This window comes from Rattus rattus, chromosome 12, assembly GCF_011064425.1.
Source record: "Rattus rattus isolate New Zealand chromosome 12, Rrattus_CSIRO_v1, whole genome shotgun sequence".
Taxonomy (NCBI): domain Eukaryota; kingdom Metazoa; phylum Chordata; class Mammalia; order Rodentia; family Muridae; genus Rattus; species Rattus rattus.
The window spans coordinates 28,808,662-28,827,974 of NC_046165.1; positions in this window are offsets into that span (position 1 = coordinate 28,808,662).

Below are 19,313 nucleotides of genomic sequence, written 5' to 3' on the forward strand. Positions count from 1 at the left end.
TTCCCACTGTATAATTTTGGCTCTTTTGTCAAAGATCAAGTGCCCATAGGTATCTTGCAAGTGGGATTACAAGCTGATACAACCACCCTGGAAATCAATCTGCCAATGCCTCAGAAAACTGGAAACGTCTGTCTGAAGATCAGCTATACCATTCTTGGGCATATACCCAAAAGATGCCCCACCATACCCCAAGGATATGTGTTCCACCATGTTTATAGCAGCCTTATTTGTAGTAAGCAGAAGCTGCAAACAACCCAGAAGTCCCTCAACCAATAAATGGAAACTGAAAATGTGGTCCATTTACATAATGGAATACTACTCAGCTGTTAAAAAAGAGAACATCATGAATTTTGCAGGCAAATGGATGGAACTAAAAATATCCAGAGTGAGATAACTCAGACCCAAAAGGACGTACAGGTTATGTTCTCAGTGATTAGTGGAGATTAGACAAAATGTACTGAATAGCTAGGATACAACCCACAATCATAGGAAGTGTAACAAGCAATCAATGTTTAGCAGGGGAGGCAGGAGGAGGAGAAACATGGTTGAGAGAATGGGAGTTGAAAGAACATTTTGGAAATATATGGTGTTGGTGGTGGGGACAAAGAGACGCCCATAGGGTTGAATATGGAGATAAGCACCTGTCGTGTTGGGTTCATTTGGGGACCTTCTAGTATACTTACTAGAGAACCCATTTGGAAAATCTAAAGACTCAATGGAGATGACATTAGCCAAAATGCCCAACATTGGGAAGAGCGACTTCAGAGTCTACCTCCAGTAGACAGATAGGCCCTTAAGTGGAGAGACAGGGTTACCAACTCACAGTCAAAATTTCTGACTCAGAACTGGAGAAGAGAAGGTGGCCCAATGACCTGCCCAAATTGGACTGCATCTCATGGGAGGGAACCAAGGCTTGACACTATTACAATGTGCTATGATGTGCTTACCGATGGGAGCCTGGCATAGCTGTCCTCTGGGAGAACTTACCAGATGCTGACTGAGACAGAAGCAGATACATAGACCCAACCCTTGAGCTGAAGCCAAGGACCCCTATTAGGAGAAGGACTGAAGAAGCTGAAGAGCTGAGTGATCCCATAGGAAGACCAGCAGTCTCAACTTACCCAGACCCCAGGGAGCTCCCAGAGACTGAGCCACCAACCAGGAGCATACGTGGGCCATTCTGAGATCCCCAGGTACAAATAGAGCAGAGGTCTGCCTGATCAGGCCTCAGTGGGATAAGATGAGTTTAATCCTCTAAAGACTTGAGGTCCAAGGAAGTGGGGAGGCCTGATGTGGGTAGGAACATTTCAGAAACAAGGGGGACGAGGAATGGAATGAGTAACTGTGGGATTGGAGTCCAAGAGGGGGTAATGACTAGAATGTAAAAAAATAAAATAATAAATATTGAAGAAAAATAAAGGAACAAGAAGATGTGAGTGTTAGCCTTATGGAGAATATGGCATTTGGTGAGGTACTGCTTGCTTGTACATTTGAGTAAAGAAAATCCCAAGCTGAAATAAAACTGCTATATTGCTCTGTATTTTGACCTCCTTTTGTTGTCTGTCTCTGACATGCTTCAAAAAAAGATAAGGCCAGGATAGCTGTGGTAGGATGCACAATTTTGTGGAAATCTAAAAGAGAAGGATGCCATTATTTTGACATGACTGCATTTAGACAGGTTTCTTAAACTCATTACCATTTTACATGGATCTTTCTCTTTCTTTGTAGAAGTTTTCTGAGGATTATCAAGTTCATTTTTCTAAACACTACTGTTTCTCAGCATCTAATGTAAAATATCACAGTCCTTTTGTTCTGATATTTGTTTATCATTGGACATAACCAGTTCTCTCTCTGCAAAATAATTAAAGTAAGAATGTTTTGAGTTAGCGGACTGAAGGAGCTGAAGGGGTTTGCAACCCCACAGGAAGAATGACAATATCAACCAACCAGATACCCCAGAGCTCGCCAGGATTAAAACACCAACCAAAGAGTACATATGGAGGGACCCATGGCTCCAGCTCATCTGTTTCTGAGGATGGCCTTGTCTGACATCAGTAATATTGTAGGAGAGGTCCTTGGTCCTTGAAGGTTGATGTCCTTGTGTACCTGGGGAATTTTTTGGATGGGAGGTAGAAGTGGTTCTATTTCTAAGGGGTGGGTGGGGGAACACTTTTATCTGTTCCTGAAGCAGGGGCAGGGGGGGGATGGTCCATAGGGAATTTCCAGGGCAGAAACTATGAAAAAGGACATTTGAAATGTAAATAAATGAGTTAAATTTAAAAAAAAAAAAGACAAAGAAGCATTCTGAGAACCTCATTGCTCATTAAGAAGTATTTTTTTCATTAATTTGGCAGCAGTTGAAAACTATCATAGTAAGGCAAAACTTGTCAAAATTCAGAGAACAATTGATCCTCATGAGCCCAGCTTCACTGGGTACATCTACAACACAACCTCTTCACATTATGCTCGGGAAAGGCATAGAAGAGGATGAAGATTGATTATAAGATCCACAAGACCAACATAGCTGTTACAAGACTGTGTCTTCTATATATGACCGGTCATGTCACTCGTGAAACAGCAATAATAAAACAAGACCTTACATAATGACAACACCGGCATATACCTTAGTGTGGGTTGGAGAAGTCTCATTGTGTCCCATCCGTTTGGATGAATACCTTCAGGTAATTAATGTCTGCTAAAAAGGACAATCTTTCTTCTTTGTGTTAAGGGTTATCATTGAGTAATCCTGTTCAATTACAGAAATATAAATGTGCATTTTTCAAAATTGGACACATTCAAGACCAGTTTGTGTGTGTGTGTGTGTGTGTGTGTGTGTTAAAATCTAAAGAGAATAAAATTAGAAATAAATGAATCCACAGATTTTGCATTAAAAGTGCATCTTTAGAATGGCCCCGGACAAACTCTAGGACAGAAGTACAAATAATACCATTCTCAAGACCCCATATGAACAACAATGCCAACCAAACAGAGCTTCCAGGGACTAAGCCACTACCTAAAGACTTTACATGGACTGGCCCTGGGCTCCAACCTCACAGGTAGCAATGAATAGCCTAGTAAGAGCACCAAGGGAAGGGGAAGCCCTTGGTCCTGCCAAGACTGAACCCCCAGTGAACGAGATTGTTGGGGAGAGGGTGGTAATGGGGGGAGGATGTGGAGGGGAAGCTCATATAGAAGGGGAGGGGGAGGGGTTAGGGGATGTTGGCCCAGAAACCAGGAAGGGGAATAGCAATCGAAATGTAAATAAGAAATACTCAAGTTAATAAAGATGGGGAATTAAAAAAAAGAATTCTCTCCTGAAGGTCTCAGGCACCTGGTAATAGTAGTTACAAACCAGAATTCTGAGCAGGGAGAAGTGGGTGGGTGCAGGGCACACTTTTTTTTTTCCCTGAGGCTGAATAGGTTATAGTACAGAAATTTAACCAAATATTTGAGAATTGAGAAATCCCATAAAACCATGTTCAACAAAAATACGCATTAAGTAGTTTTGAGATTTTTAGGAACTTTTCTCCAATAATTTCATGCTATTACCTAGGTAGAAGGCTAGACATTAGTAGCTTAAATATACTAGAAACTTCGAAGTTACTAGGATCTGTAGTATCCTGGATTCTTCTTACTTCACTTTGTTTCACCAAACATTCATGCTCATTTACACATGGTGAAAACAATATAGGCTAAATTAATGTAACAACATCACACATTAACTCATGTAATTCCCATCACATATTTCTTCATAGGAATTCCCATCTACCAAGTTTCAATAGTAATATTCTAAATAAATGAAAGCTTTATTTCTTAAAGTCTACAAGTAAATGTTGAAGAAATTGCATTTCTGTATACTACGAACTAAGCAGACTGAGTATAGATTATAGAATTATCAGTAAATATCTGTTCAGCAAATATTATACTCACTATTAAAAACTTCTTACCAATAAATCACATCACACTACATTTTTCTAATAAAATTTTATCTCTAATATCAACTTCTGATGGCATGCCCTCCATTTCTGACACATGATCTAAAACCTTTTGCTTAGAACCTTTTGGTTCAGTTTGTTTCGCTACTCTGTCACATATGAAGTATATGATAAATGAACAACCTGTTTTGATTTTCATATAAACACTGTAACTTTAACAAGAATAAATAATACAAATTCTCTCAATCAGAGTTTCTTAGAGCACAATCAACCCTTGTAAAATAATAAACAGAAATATTCCCAAAATGCTATCAGACTTTGGTAGCATTATCCACTAATAAATAATAATTATTTTGAATAGTGATGATCTTTCGTTTATTGTGTATATTAGTGTCCTATATTATTAGATAATTACTTTAAAGAATAAGAAATTAAATTATTTTCCCTATGTTCTTTTTACTTTTATATTTTGAATTTTCAACTTTGTAATAATCATTTTATTCATTTACGTATTAAATGATATCCCCTTCTCAGTTAATCCTCCAGCAACCTCCCAGTGCCATCTCCTCTCCCCCTCCCCTAGGCCTTTTTGAAGGTGCTTTTCCACCCGTTCACCCTTATAGTTACATTTTCCCATGTCAATCTTTTCTTCAAATTCTCCTATATATCCCCTCTCCCTCACCTTCAATTTCATGTACTCTTCTTTAACTAAATAAATCCTTTGCCTTTTTAGAAGATAATATGATATTGGATTCCCTCCTAAGGCCTATGACCTACCTAGGCATGGATTTTGAGTCTGTTAAAGTTAAGTACCAGGCATGAGTTTCATCTTGTGGACTGGGTATTTTATTTAATCAGAGAATGGTGGGTACCTCTTATAATATCTTCATATCATTTATGGAGCTATGTTGCAAATGAACATGTCTGCCAAGCCTGTCATTTCTACTCACAGGGCTCATAGATAGGTAAGGTTCATTAGTTTTCTTATCTGGTACAATACATAAAACCTCCCAGCATGCTAAAGCTACCCCATAGGAAGGAAGTTTGGAGACCTGAAGTAGTTGTATGTCTCTATGTCCTGTGACTTAGGTTGTGGTGTCTGGTCATTAAGTTCAGGACCATAACCAAGACAAATGAAATATTTTGGAATATTTGAAGGAGTCTATGGGACTCTATCTATGGGACTATCAACATTTTAAGAAGAGATAACCAATACTTAGAACTGAACTTTGTATTTGAGTGTTTGGTGCATGAGAGAGGCAATATTATACAGATACAAGCTAATTTCATTTGTACTCAATTTATAAATATACACACACACACACATGCACATACACATATACTATATATATATATATCATATTCACCTACATATATGTATATATCTTTGGAAGTTACCACAGCAGAAGACTGATATGTGGCATTTTTCAAAGAATTTCAGTGTCAATCATACTTCCTACATTCATCCTTTATATACTTTTCCTTTTGTTATTCTGTTTGATCCTTCAACATTCATTACCCACTTTCTCATTACACACTATTTAAATGTTATATTCAGAATCCTATTGGCACTTCGATTTAAAAGGACATATCTAAAGATTCAATGCTAACATCTACATATTAGAGAGAAAAGGGAATATGTGGACTTAGTCTTTTGGAGTCAGGTTACTGTACCAATACACCATAGATTAATGCTTCTCTCAAGGCTCTGTAGAGAAGCTTCTTTTGACATAGATAGTAATTAACAGATAATCAACATGCAGACACCGAGAGGAGGCAATATTTGGCTTATATAAAAACTAGAGGCTAGGGAAGTTTTTGAAAAATCTAAGGTAGGGTGGATTTTATGAAAGTCTGTTATATAAATATATGCTGTCCCCAAGGAATAAAATAGAACCCTGGAAGAACCAGTTGCTTCAATTAATAAGAGAATGTACACCCGTCATTATTTTCAAATAAAGGAAATACATTATGAATGAACAAATAAACAAATAAAAAATGAATGAATGAATGAATGAGTGAGTGAGTGAATGAAGGTGCTATTTGTAAAGGAAAAATGTGTCACCTTTCTTTAAATCTTTACTGAGTCCTTTTTAGTACCTTGTATGTATTTTCTCTCATACAATTATATTTTTATGAGTAGTTTCTTTCCCTACCAAACCCTTAGATGTAGGTATTTTTTCAGTTGCATAAATAATGAATTTTAATGGTCATTTATATAATTGTATTTCTTCATGGAAACAATGACTTTTCTGTAAACATGATTTATAAGTCTAAAGTTTAACTTAGCTTTCTGAATTTAGAATGAAATTGATTGTATATATAAATTTATAAAAATAATTTGTATCTTTTCAAATTGTGTTTTTCTACCTTTCTATAATTCTATAAATCTTCACGATAGTTTTTCTATTCTAATTTCAACATAACTTTTGTCATTTGAGAAGAGTTCTAGAGATATTCACAAGCACTTTTAATTCTTCATATTTTTCATATATACATGAAATGTATGGGCATATATTTATAAATATGACTTACATTTAAGTTGTTATACTCTTTTAAAATTCATCTATATGTAAGTGCAAGACACAAAACATATTTTACTGCTTTTATCTTTTGAAAAGTCCAACAGTGTCATATGTTATGGATTACCAACTGTTAAAGGCTGAGAACATAATATATAAGTTCAAATATTAAGAATAAAATAATTCAAATGTCATGGTCCTATATTAAAATTATATCATTATTGTTGGTCTTAATTCAATACAACGAATATATTTACATAAAGAAATATGTTCACAAGCAAGTGCTAAGGAAGATCTATTGAGAACATAAAGATGCCCATGATCAAACCACAGTGAGAACACTGAGAAGAATTTAATCTCTTGGCATTGTCATTCCATACCACTGGTTTTGTGGTTTTCTATAAAAAAGCAATTTCTATACATAATAACAGCACACAAACTAGGAACCTATGCTTTTCAGCATGTGGAAGAGATATAAAGTAAATGAATAAAATGCAAGATTTTTCAAAAGCTACCATAGCTGGTAGTTTTTAATATAAGTTAATATACCCAGACATTGCAGTATTTCTCAACAAACATCTGAAATTTTTAAACTCACTTTTCCTTTGAGAAGCACTGCTGATTGGGCACTATCACTGAATTGACTTCCATTTTGTGAAAAAATGCATTATGTGCACAAACAATATAACTGAATCTGTAAGGTATGTTAACAAAAGTATATAATAATATTATTTAACAATATTGTTAATAATATTTTATAATAATAATATTGTTTGTTAATAATATTGTACTGTTAATTTTCTCTATGTTCTCTAGAGGAACAAAACAAAACATATATAATGAATATATATCATACATCTCTCTGTTATCTATCAATTATACACACACACACACACACACACACACACACACACACATATATCTAACGTTTTCTTTGTCTACGTCTTTTATATAGGATTTCATAAGAAGTGGCCAGTATTAAATGTGGATCTTTGTACAAGACCCAGTGAAAGCTAGTCTTGCCACTTCAACTGACTCTTCCCAGGCTTACATTTAGTTAATTTCAGTTTCAGTCAATGTGACAACCAAGAATAGCCTTCACAAATGTACACATTTTATTTAATAGACTACATCAACAGCAACTTACTCCTCAAGTGATAAAACCTTACTAGAATTTCTAAATAAGAAAGCAGTTTCTTTGCATTCTATGTAGATGGTCTTGCTCTAGTGTAAATATGTTAATTTTACTTTCTGTATAAAGTAAAACATTTTATTTCAATGTAATTACCTCACACTCCCCATTCTCATTTCTCCCTCCAGACCTTCCCAATTCCTGTCCCTCAAGTGTTTTCCAAATCCCCCTGTCACTCTGGAATTGATAGCCTCTTTTTTTTCTTAATTATGTTTTTGGGATTTTTTGTATCCATAGGTTCACTGCTGAGAAATTTGAACTGCACATTCATTTAGGTACTTATCCCTGTGAAAGTGCTTTTTCCTCTCTCAGCAGTCATCAGTTACTTGCAGGAACTTGACCAGGGATGTGATTCCATGTGAGTTTTTTCCCCTTTTTCATTAACATTTCTATTGATCCACTATTTGGATCTTGGTTGTGCAATATTTTTTTTTCTTTGTAGTTAGTGACTACTCATATACCAACATACATTTTTAAATTTTATTTATTTACATTCCAGTCATTGCCCTCCTCAGTCCCCCATCTCATACTCTTGAAAGTCTTTCAGTACTATTCATTGTAATAGCTGACACAACAAAGTCTAGAGAACAGAGTAGACTCCAAAACTAAATATACATTCTTCCTACCAAATAATTAAAAACTAGACATTCAATGTGGGCTCCATTTACCATGGAGCACATTCATAATAATCAGGACACTGAGTTCTTGATTTCATTGGTTAACTTTTATTTTCCTCAGACAGAATCTCACAGAACCTCTGCTTCCATAACTACTATATATCATTGTTGTTACACAAGTGTTCATCAAATTTACACTTACTAATGTGACTATTCCTTATAGTGTTATCATGCTAGTTTATTAATAGTCTCGTCTTCACATTAAAATAATATTCTTCGAGAGTTGCTTCAAACTCCTTTTACTTCTGCTGGTATATTTATTAATGTGCTTGCTTTATTATAGCTCATTGTCATGACTTGTTTGTCATTACAGATTGCACAGATTATTGTTATAAAACACATGAATATTCAAACAAACTATACTGTGTTGCTGTACAAATATAAGGTTTATTTCTCAGTTATCATTTGTAGAATGGATAAAAAGCAAAAGCATCCTTTTTTTCTAATAATATAACTTATATGAGATTTCATATTTGAATGCCTGAAAATCATACAAGTTTTCTCAAGAAATTACTCCTATGTCCTTTACATTTATATGTAGAAATATTTACAGAGTCTGTTGTGGTGGTACACACTGGTAGGATTTTTTTTGATGGAGTTAGAGGTAGGAGGATTACAAGTTTGAGGTCAGCCTTAAACTACTAGACATTTGAGAAAGAAAGAAACAAAGAAAGAAAGGAACAAAAAAAAGATAGATAGATAGATAGATTCAGAAAACCTGCCTACACCCCACACCTTACAGAGTAACCCAATAGGCATTGTTGAGCAAGAGTAAAATTCCATTTTCTTTAATTATGTTTTCATAAGAATACAGACAAAATTGATCCTATATGACTAATTTTATTCTTCTTATCACAAAATACTAGGACCCTGATAAATTATCTTTTGAGCCAACAATAACTGTTTTTCAAAATAAATGTAACAAATTCATTAATGTTTCCAATCATTTATTCCAAAATAACTGTCCTTTTTAAATCATTTTTAAGGATTCTGTTCATAGCTTTAAGGCCAGATAACAATCATTAGCATTTATTGACCTTTTGCAGTAGTAATTTAATCTTTGGGGGAACAAAGTTGATTAATCACAGCTTGACATATTGAAATTTGGCATAATTCTTCTTGAAAGTGCTTATAGGGCAGCAAGTTCTAGGGCATTTAGTGTAATAACCAAGCACATTGCAAGTAAATGGACTCAGGAAAGTTTTCCAACAATTAAGGACATTATTTTTGAAGATCCAATTTTAAAACTTTTTTGACCAAGCCAAGGTATAGATTATATATATTTATTTCTACTCCAACCAGAAAAAAATGGACAAAAAGCTCGAATCAAAGCAAAGATAAAAGTAAAGTAAGAAGGAAAAAAAAATCAAATCAAAAGACTGTGAGCAAATCAATGTGAGATATTGCAAAGTATGACGGATGCTCTCCCTATCTTACGAAATATCATGCAGAAATTATAACAGTTAAAAAGTGTGTTTTCCAGGTTCTTAGAAAATTAATCAATGGAATATGATAAATTTTAATTTGGATTTGATGCAAATGGGAAGAAGGATATACCTCAATGTTTGCTTGTGGATTAGGCCAGAAACTGTAAGATTCTGACAGCTTGTCAATTCAACCATATTATTTCTGAAATGACAGTCCTCACCAAAATTACGATGACAAAACAATGTCTGCTATGAAAACATAAGCAAAAATTTGCTTCACCTATCTTTGATGGGTGGGCACTCTAAAATCAAGGATCCAACATGTAGAGTTTATGGAAGGTCTTGTTGTATATGACAAAGAAGAAAGTTTTAGGCATTCCATATTTTGAATCCCACCTTACTCATTCCCCATTCTTTTATTCTCTAGTTTCACATATATAAACTCTATACATATGACTGTGGATATTTTGTCTTCTCATGAAGACTTCTTCATAGTACATTATTTGTTATTCAATTCCATTAATTTCGGAGTAAACACAAACACTACCATAAATTTGAAACCCATTTTATAGCATTAACCTAGGTCAATCATTAATTCTATAGGTTTGTTACTATTGACAAGAAACAGCTTGAAAAGCCAATATCACTTTTATAGCCTTAAGAGGTAGAGATTAGATTTAGTTAGCAACCACTAGATAACTCAAAAATTACCCATCTATATGATTAAATTTTCTTTCTTAAGCTTAACTAAAATGAATAGTCTTCTCATTTCTCACTGACAGTCTAACAAAATTATTCTGTCTCATTTTCTTGGAATAACAAAACCTATTAATATAAGAATCTGGGGTCCATTACCTAGACATCAAGGATAGAAAGGACAAATAAAGCCTTCATTCACTTTTTGTCTGGGATGTTTTCCATTCATTACAGAGTGATGTGGCATTATTTTCAACACCTGTAATTCAATTTGACATACTCTTAAAATCACCTGAAAAGAGGAAATCTAAGTGAAGAATTTATTTGATCAGATAGGCCATGTCTGTGAGGTAATTTCTCAATTACCAATTGATGTAATAGGTCCATCCTAATGAAGACAGGTGTACTGTTAGGGAGAAAGGTCTGAATCATCTAACTGTGTGGTAGTTTAAATAGGAATGGGTCCAATAGACTCATGTATTCGAATGTTTGGACCTTAGAAAATGTACTATTAGGAGTGGTGGCCTTGTTGGATGAAGTGTGTAACTGTGGAGGTAGAATTTTAGGATGCTCACACTACCCCCAGTGTAGTACACAGTGTAACAACACACAGTCCTCTTCTACTGACTGTGTATCAAGTATGTAAGACTCTATTCCTTCTCCAGCACCCTGTCTGCCTGGAAGCTGCCATGCTTCCAACCATGATGATAATGAACCAAACATATGAAACTATAACCCAGCCCCAATTAAATGTTGTCTTTTATAAGAGTTGCCATGGTCATAGTGTCTCTTCACAGCAATGAAGTAATGAAATCCCTAATTGAGACAGAAAGTTAGCTGACCATGTCAGGGCAAACAAATCAGCAAACTGCTTTCTATTTCAAGTTTCTGCCTTGAATTCTTGTCATGGGTCCCCTAATGTTGGATTGTAACAAGTACAACTTTATGATTCTTTATCTCAAATTCCTTTTGATCATGGAGTTTATCAAAGCAACAGAAAACAAATTAAAATTCCGTAGGACAGACTTCTACAATAAATCTTTATAATGAAGTTATTTCTTAGCTTTTAGATTATGAGTTATAATAAACTTACTTATCCATTGTTTACAAATCTCAAATTTTTGTTACTCATGTTTAACCTCAGTCTGAAAATACTATGTAGAAACTTTCAAAAGCAAACCACTTATAAAAGAAATAAATAAAATGCTTCTCAAAAGGATGATATTTCCTTTATTTACTGTTGATCAATTTTCGTGGGTTCCAAAAAATCAAACCCTAGACCTGTTGGAACAATATACATAAAGTGCAACATAATATTTTTCTTACTTTAAAAGGCAAAAAATAAAGAAAACAGTATGTGATAATAGAAGCAAAAACTAGTAAAAGAAGCACATTTTTATACTCAATCCTCTATCCAAGTTAGTTTCAGAGAAATTGAAAAGCATCAAGTTTTGTATCCTAGCTTATGTAGCTGAGAGTAAATTCATCTGATTACATGAGGAGTAGTTTGAAAAAAAGGTCCAAATTTATAATGATGAATGCTGTAATACTTTTAATTTTTTATATAATAAATAAGACAAAACCCCAATCATAAGGAGACATAGTAAAATTTTAATGTTATATGTTATTTATAACTATCCCATATCCATGCTCCCAGTGAGCAAAGTTATTTAATTCATAGTAGCTTTGACAGATCACCATTCTTCTGTCAGCAAACATTAACACGCTGGATGTGCTCATACATGCTTTGAATGATAGTAGTCACAAAACAGAGACCAAAGCATTGTGGTGAGTTTATGGCTAATCTGTGATATATAAGCTATATCTATGTTGTATACACAGTGTTTCAAAAAGAGGCACAGAAAGTTGGGAGAGGAAAATACTATAACTGGTTGTTTTCTTTAGGACAGAAAACCATTTTTTTTTACAATTTTCAGATGAACTGGTCGAACCTTAATTTTTCAAAGATACACGATTTAAAATGTATAGTTACCATAATTACCTATTAGGAATGTACTGATAATAGAGAAAATAAATCATAACTGAGTGGTTGAATTCCTGGGATATTACTGATAATTTATTGGTTACTCAAGAACAGAAAAACACTGGCCTGCTACAGAATAGCATTTGTTTGCATGATCACAAACAAAACTACATCTAGGAGCCGGAAAGATGGCTCCACAGATAAGAGTGCTGCGCTTACAGAGCTCTGTCTTAAGTTCAGATTCGGGGCTTACATGGAAGCTCACAAATATCTTAGTCAAGGTTTCTATTCCAGAATAAACATCATGACCAAGAAGCAAGTTGGGGAAGGATGGGGTTTGTTCTGCTTACACATTCACATTGCTGTTCATCACCAAAGGACGTCAGGACTGATGCTGAGGCCATGGAGAGATGTTACTTACTAGCTTACTTCCCCTGGCTTGCTCAGATTGCTTCCTTATAGAACCGAAGCCCAGGTATGGTAACAACTCACAAGGGGAGCTCCTCCTTTGATCCGTAATTGAGAAAATGCCTTACAGCTGGATCACATGGAGGGATTTCCTTAAGGGAGGCTCCTTTCTCTGTGATAGCTCCAGCTTATGTCAAGTGGACATACAAAACCAGATAATGCAAGCATATTCTGTCTGCAAGCATAGCAGAGTGTGGTCAATAGTGTCAGGAAAAAAGAAAACATCTTCAGCTAGCTGGTGCTGGTCTAACTGGATGTCTGGACATAGAAGAATGCAAATACATCCATTCTTATCACTCTGCACAAAACTCAAGTTCAAGTAGACCAAAGACCTCAGATTACACTGAATATCATAGATGAGAAAGTGGGGAGTAGTCTTTAATGCAATGGTACAGGAGATAAATTCCCAATCTCAACACTAGTGGCTCGCTCTCTAAGATCAACCACTGATAAATGAGACATCATGAAACTGAAAAGCTGCTGTAAGCAAAGAATGCAGTAAATAATACAAAATGGCAGCCTAGAGATTGGAAAAGATCTTCACCACTCCTATACCTGACAGAGGGCTAACACCCTAAATATATAAAGAGCTCAATAAGGTAGACACCAACAAAGCAAATAACATAAGTTTAAAAATGGAGTACAGAGATAAACAGAGAATTCTCAGTAGAGAAATCTCAAATGGCCAAGAAGCACTTGAGGAAATGTTAAATGGCCTTAGACATCAGAGAAATGCAAATCAAAATGACCCTGAGATTCTATCTTACACAGGACAGAATGAGTAAGATCAAAAGCACAACTGATAGTACATGTTAGAGAGGATGAGAAGAAAGGGGAAAACTACTCCCTTGCTAGTGATAGTGCAAATGTTTACAACCACTTTGGACATCAACTTGGTTGCTTCGCAGAAAACTAAATAGTTAAATCCCATGACTCAGCAATACCACTCCTGGGAATATGCCCAAAAGTTGCCACACTGTACAACAGTGATGCTTGTTCAACTATGTTTATAGAAGCTTTATTCCTAACAGCCAGAAACTGTAAACAACCTAGATGTCCCTCAACTGAAGAGTAGATAAAGAAAATGTGCTACATCTACATAATGGAATACCATTCCACTATTAAAAACAAAAACAACCTAAATTTTGCAGGCAAATGGATGGAATTTGAGTATATCATCCTGAGTGAAGTAACCCATACCCAAAAGAACGTGTGTGTTATGTACTCATTTAGTAGTGGATATGTGTCATAAAATACAGGATGCTCATTCTACACTCTACAGAACCAAAGAATCTAAACAAGAAGTAAGGCTCAAGTGAAGACGCTTGAATCTCATTTAGAAGGGTCAAAAATAGTTATAGAAGGCAAGAAGAGGGAGAGAAATGGGTAGGAGAATGGATGGGAGGGGAAATGGTGGCATTCAGAATCAGGAGTGGGGAGAGACAATAGAAATGGCAAAATGGCCATCAGAATGAATTGAAATCTGCCACTGACTAGAGTGTAAAGGTTGGGGCCATCTCAAGGATGTGTCAAAGACTTGCAGAAGGGGATGCTCCCAAGAATCAACATTTAGATGAGAATCATTAGAGGAAGGATATAGTACTTGAAGAGGCCACCTCCCATAGTCAGGCAGGAACCCCAGTGGATCAATAGGAACATTAACCAACCAACAGAGAGAGATGGGTGGGAGAGGGTTGGGATTGATAATGGAAATTGTGGGGGTGGGTTGACACCTCACAGACTAGCTGAAGGCTTGGAATGGGAGAAGGTACAGGAGTCTATTGGAGTGACCCTTTCTGAGATTTGTACCAAAGAGGGATATAGAGACTGAAGTAGGCATTTCCTGTAGCCAGACAGGACTTTCAAAGGAGGAAGGAGAACATCAATACACCCATCAAAACTTCAACACAAAATTTGTCTTGACTACATGTGATGTGGGGAAATAAAGATGGGGCAGAGACTGAAGGACCAGCCAACCAATTAGTGCCCCAACTTCAGATCCATGCCATATTACAGATTCAACCCCTGACATACAAGTTTTAAAACGTGAAGAATGTAGACATTTTTGGAATATTAAATAAGACAATAGCTCGTTTTAGTTTTGGACAGTCAAAAGAGACTCTAAGCTGCCTTAAGTCCTTATGATCAAGAAGTTTATCATTTGTATCTTACATCATTGTTCATGTACTTTTTTTATATTCATCTCTCCAAGCAGTGAGCACTTTCCCAAAAACTTATTATAATATGCCTATCTTGCACTTTCTTCACAGACCTTTATAGGTTTGACCTTTCTGATCTTGAAATCTAAGGTATTAGGGTAGGGTGGAGAAAGTGCTTTTCCTAAAACAAATATTCTTTGACAAGACCGTCCTATTATAAGAACAAAATTTTATGTTTGAATGCAAAAGTTACACCACTAACACACACTTGCAAAGTGTGGGTAGCATATCTACAGCTTGCTTGTTTGATTGGTCTATAGAGAACACAGATGCATTGAGAAAAATTGCAGTCAGGAAAATTAACGTATCCCCTGGTACGAAGCTATCCATCTGCTACAAGTTCTTTTCTGTATTCTTTAAGGAAAATACCAGATGTGATTTGATTCAATCTACCAGGAAACAGCAATATATCCCCATTTTCCTATGTCTGCATTATATCAATCTCACGTTGAAAGTTCTAATTAATCCACAGGGCCCTTGATCATGTCGCTAGCTCATAATAGAGCATATTGGCCTATGACATTTATAAGTGGGAAAGGAGAGGCAGGTTCCCTCAGTTATTTGGTATTCCATATGCATTCAGCAGGCTGTGAGGCTAGCTTTATAAAAAAAAATTCTAGAATCTCCCTCCTAAGCAAATTTTCCAAGCAGAGTGTATACTTGTAAAGAAACAGAGAAAATGAGAAAATGAAGAGAGTGAAACAGATAATAAAAAGACAGAGTGGGAATTTCTAGAGCCACAGAGACTTCAGTATCAGTGTGTGTGTGTGTGTGTGTGTGTGTGTGTGTGTGTGTGTGTGTGCGTGTGTATCCTGAACATAGTCTCCTCTCCCTCCTCTCCTCAAAGTACCTCCTGTTCTCCCCTCCCCCACCCTCCTCTCCCTTAATACTCAGGGAAGAGAAAGCCTCCCATGGATATTGACCCACCTTGGTATATAAATTTACAGTAAAAATAGCTATATCTTCTCTTATTGAGCCTAGTCAAGACAGTCCAGTTAGGAGAAAGGGGTTCAAAGGCAGGAACAGAGTCAGAGACAGCCCATTTTCTAGTTGGTAGGCATTCCACCTGAGGACCAAGCTGCCATCTGTTACATATGTGTAGGGAACCTAGGTTTCTCCCATGCATGCTCTGTGGTTGGTGTTTCAGTCTCTGTAAGCCCTTGGGGAACATATTCGTTGATTCTGCAGGTTTTCTTGTGTCCTTTACCTCTCTGGTTCCTGCATTCCTGCATCCTCCTCTTCCCTAATACTCCAGATCACCACCTAGTATCTGGCTGTGGGTATCTGCATGTGTTATCCATCAGTGGCTGGGTGAAGCCTCTCAGTTAATGGTTATGCTAGATTCCTGTCTACCAGAGTAGTAGAATATCAATGATAGTGTTGGGAGCGGGCATGGGTCTGAAGTCGGCCAATCATTGGTTGGCCATCCCTGAATTTCTGATCGCCTTGTATATCTGCACTTTGTGTGGGCAGAATAAAATGTGGGTCTAAGTTTTATGGCTGTGTTGGTGTCCCCATCTCTCCTTTGGAAGTCTTGCCTGGTTATAGGAGGTCCTTATTACAGGTTGCATATTTCCTATTGTTAGGAGTCTCAGCTAGGCTCATTCTTCTAGGTTCCTGGAGCTTTTCCTTGTCCTAGGTTTCTAGTTTGTCCCAGAGATTCCACTCCCTAATTAAAATTTTATCTCCCCATGTTTTCTCCCTTTGTCCTCCACATAGTTGATCCTTCCTGTTCCCCCCCACCACCTCTTCTCACATCCTATTTCCTCCTTCCACCCATAGCTGTTGGAGATTGGTTCTAAATCTTTGATTCAATCTGGAAACAGCTTGTTGTTCTTCCTATGGGGTTGTCATCCCGTTCAGTTCATTCACTCCTTCCCCTAACTATCCTATAGAGGATCTCAACCTCAGTGCAATAGTGTCTGTAAGTACCTGCATCTGATTCAGTCAGCTACTGCTGGTAGACCCTCTCAGAGAATAGCCATCATAGGCGCCTGTCTGAAAGCACACCATAGCATAGTAATAGTAACAGGGTTTGGTGCCTACCCATCAGATGGATCCCAAGGTGGGCCTGTTACTGGTCAGCCAGTCCTTCAGTCTCTGCTCCATTTTTGTCTCTGTCTTCCTTTTAAATAGAAACAATTCTGGGTCAAATATTTTGTGGACGCATTAGTGTATCCAGCCCACCAGTGGGGACACTATCTTCTGTGGAGGTGGTCTCTTTGACTTCATCTCCCCACTCTTGGGTCTTTTCGATGAGGTCAAATTTATTAATATAGCAAATGAAATTTTGTTCAGCTATTAAAAAGAATAAAATTGTGTTATTTGCAGGCAAAATGAAATGGGAATTTACAATTTTAGGTGAGTTAATTGGGATTCAGAAAGAGAAATAGTATATATTTTCTCACTTATGGATGTGAGATTTATTATAAGGACATAAAATTATGTATAAACATATGACATAATAGTAAATTCAAAACTGAAGAATAAAGTGGGAAATGGAATTGATGAAAGAACAAAGAATAGTCATGGGTAGAGGAAATACATGCAAAACACATTGTATTTACATGTATGTAAATGTTCTTATGAAACTGGTTACTATAGACAATGAATATGCAAATAAAATTATTACTCCAAGGAAAACATTGTTTTCAATAAATGAGTGTATTTTAATGAAGTGTTAATTTATTCTAACATAAAGTGAGAATAAGCTATGACAGAAACTCATTAAGGAATCTTCAGGGAGGTAAAAGAAACTATACAAAACAGCACAGTTTATGTTAAAATTAAAATATATTCAATTTAGAGAGAGCTTGAAAAAACTACTTTGTTTCAGTGGCAAAACACTTTAAATTAAATGTTCCCATCTAGGGTTTCTTTATTATGACAGTGATTGGGAATAAATGTCAGGGTAATAAAGTACATGAATCCTGGACAAAGATCATGGCTGTCTTGTTAACCTCTTGTCTCTCAAAGGTTATACAGACTTGTTAGCATTACTTAGAAATTTTGACAAAAATAGCTATTACACAAAGAAAATGTATAAGATTAAGATTTACTTATTCATTTATATCCTGTTAAACTTTCACCTTAATACATTTTATCTATGCTCAAATACTGAACCTTATGGAACTTCCTTAAAAAGTAAGAATATCCCCAAAGATTTTAGTGTAATTTTTTTCTTTTTTTTTTGATATTTTTATTAGAGTTCAGTGGAAAACAGACTGATAAATATATGTATATATGTATGCATGTATCTCTCTATGTATATATGTATACATATACATAGGTATATAATATATTAATAATACATAATACATAATACATAATTAATATTGAATAATTAATAGTATATTGAAAATAAAAATTACTATTTCTAACACACATACAAAACCAGTGACATTGCCCTTTTGCCATTTTTCTCTTAATGTTTTCCTGTTTTAACGAAAAAGTGTGCATAACAAAGGGTTCTAACCATCCATATTTTAGAACCCTTTCAAATTGCGCTATCATTCACATAATAAATAATAATAAGTAATAAAATAGTAATAAACAATAGCAATAAATATTAAAAATAATAAATAAATCTAAAAACGATAGGAAATTGAGATGCTTACTCAGATATCTCAAAATTTGCCTCAAATTTCAGTAACACAGAAACACAATCTGATTACTCCTCCTCTCAGTAGAAGGTGCAAGGATACTAATGACACCATCATAAAGAAAGTTCCTAAAACCTTGTAAACTAGCGAGAGCTGATTGTATGTTTGGAAATGTAATAAAGATCAGTGGATTTTTAAATGTGAAGCCAACTTGGGCTGCATAATGATAGACAACCAGAAAGTTACAAATTTTTCATGTAGAATTATTTGACAGGGATTTTTTATTTACATTAGCGTTGAACTTGACAATTATTTTCCTCATACAATATACTTAATAAGGTCTGAATGCAGAAAATAAACTGTTTTATGCACTGCATTTATGTAATTCAGCATAATTTCAGACTATTTTACTGATTATCTTGACATATTAAAAGGGACAGTATTAAGTAGTGCTGGTATTACTACTTTTTGCCAAATGAATAACCTTAAATTTAGAACATGTTCATTTCCGATATAATTGCTGGATGACATCTGGAATACAAGCTAGGGTTTCATCTACGAGTGTGTTTTAAGGCTCCTTATAGTATTTGG